The 2,500-nt window shown below is 45.3% G+C and overlaps 1 pseudogene; it reads right to left on the reverse strand.

Moving 5' to 3' along the window:
- LOC146446337 (small subunit ribosomal RNA) lies at positions 1-1,299 on the reverse strand (annotated as a pseudogene; the record flags this gene model as incomplete).
- Positions 1,300-2,500: the final 1,201 nt, after the last annotated feature.

Consider the following 2,500-nt stretch of genomic DNA (forward strand, 5'->3'; position numbering starts at 1 on the left):
ATCACTCCACCAACTAAGAACGGCCATGCACCACCACCCATAGAATCAAGAAAGAGCTCTCAATCTGTCAATCCTCACTATGTCTGGACCTGGTGAGTTTCCCCGTGTTGAGTCAAATTAAGCCGCAGGCTCCACTCCTGGTGGTGCCCTTCCGTCAATTCCTTTAAGTTTCAGCTTTGCAACCATACTTCCCCCGGAACCCAAAAACTTTGGTTTCCCATAAGGTGCCAAAGGGGTCATCCAATAACACCCTCTGATCCCTAGTTGGCATCGTTTATGGTTAGAACTAGGACGGTATCTGATCGTCTTCGATCCTCTAACTTTCGTTCTTGATTAATGAAAACACTCTTGGCAAATGCTTTCGCAGTAGTTCGTCTTTCGTAAATCCAAGAATTTCACCTCTGACAACGAAATACGAATGCCCCCAATTGTCTCTCTTAATCATTACTTCGGTTCCAGAAACCAACAAAATAGAACCAAAGTCCTATTCCATTATTCCATGCTTACGTATTCAAGCGCTGGCTTGCTTTGAACACTCTATTCAAAGTAAACGTCGCAGATCCTGAGCACACTCAGTTAAAGAGCACACCCAGTCTTTGCGAGGAAGAACAGCCCGGCCAGTAACATACCTTGCGGCAGACCGGCCGAGCCATCCCGAAATCCAACTACGAGCTTTTTAACTGCAACAACTTTAATATACGCTATTGGAGCTGGAATTACCGCGGGTGCTGGCACCAGACTTGTCCTCCAATGGATCCTCGTTAAAGGATTTAAGTTGTACTCATTCCAATTACAAGACTTGTAAAAGCCCTGTATTGTTATTTCTTGTCACTACCTCCCTGAGTCAGGATTGGGTAATTTGCGCGCCTGCTGCCTTCCTTGGATGTGGTAGCCGTTTCTCAGGCTCCCTCTCCGGAATCGAACCCTAATTCTCCGTCACCCGTTGCAACCATGGTAAGCCACTACCTTACCATCGACAGTTGATAGGGCAGAAATTTGAATGAAACATCGCCAGCGCAAGGCCGTGCGATTCGATCAGTTACTATGAATCACCAAATGACCGGGCAGAACCCGCATTGGTTTTTAATCTAATAAATACATCCCTTCCAGAAGTCGGGACTTTTCGCATGTATTAGCTCTAGAATTACTACGGTTATCCAAGTAGTAATGGTACAATCAAATAAACGATAACTGATTTAATGAGCCATTCGCAGTTTCACAGTACAAGTGCTTATACTTAGACATGCATGGCTTAATCTTTGAGACAAGCATATGACTACTGGCAGGATCAACCAGGTAACTATCCACCGCAGGGAACAGAAGTTCCTTGCTAAGCGGCCCCCCTCCGCAGAGGGAGAGCAAGCTTTCTTAGATTTTGCCTCCACGGGGGGAACCCATGAGCCAAACGGACCACACGGTCCCTCGGTCAAGGGAAACCCCGTCTTGTTTGCCACGTCTTTCTCACAACTGGACCCGTGCACAGTTCAGGCATACCTGTCAGACTCGCCAAGCGAGCTGAAGGAAGGCAAGAAAAGTGCTTCTGCGAAGGAAAATATCCTCCTGCTCTTTTGTCTCTATCATTAGCCAAAGGCTAGCGTACACAACTTCCCATCTACACTCTGCCTGCCACTACAGTGACAATGCTTTCGGGCATCATCTTTTCCCTCCTTCGAAAGGAAAGCTACAAGCCCAACTTTCCTTGCCCGTTAGTCAATTCTGCCCTCTATTTTCTCCGCCTTGCCGCCGTGGAACATAAGGGACAGGGTTTACTAGCCAGCTCCTCTCGGAACCTTTGCGACCAACCTGCCCACACTATAACCCCCAAACGCTAATAAGGAGACTGCATGATATGGTAGACAGAAAATAAAAAACGCGAAAAAAATGAAATTTTTGAAAATCGAACCCACAACCAGCCAAATCGTTTGTAAGTCATGCCAAATGACTGGTGACATCTTAAAAACCCATTGAAGCCACAACATCCCATAATTTCACGCTTTTAAAGATTTGTCACTATACGCACTGTAAGTACCTCACTAATTCTCACCTCAGATTTTACGGGAACATGTTCAAATTTTAACACGCCTCTCAGCACGACCAATTACATTAAAATTCATCGCAAAAGTCAGAATTCTCCAATTTTTGAAAAATTCACTATATTCACTGTAAGTACCTCGCTAGACAGTGGAGACCTCAGATTTTACGGGAACATGATCAACTTTCGACACACCTCTCAGCACGAGCAGTTACATAGAAATCCATCAGGAAAGTCGTGCTGTGAAGAGGTCTTTCGACTAAGAAAAATGGTGGTGTGAGGAGGAGTCACCTAAATCAGAGAAAAATACTCTTATAGGAGACTGCTACGAAAGACATTTCTGAGTCCACTGGCCCTAGTCCCCTAATAAGTGTATTTCTGTTTGTTTTAAGAAGGTCCTCCTGACATCACCAATCTTCTGTCTTCAATCCTAACCCCAACGTTAACCCTAACGCTAACCCTAACCCT

The sequence above is a fragment of the Pavona decussata genome, unplaced genomic scaffold (genome assembly GCF_977016875.1).
Source record: "Pavona decussata unplaced genomic scaffold, jaPavDecu1.1 SCAFFOLD_3637, whole genome shotgun sequence".
Lineage (NCBI taxonomy): Eukaryota > Metazoa > Cnidaria > Anthozoa > Scleractinia > Agariciidae > Pavona > Pavona decussata.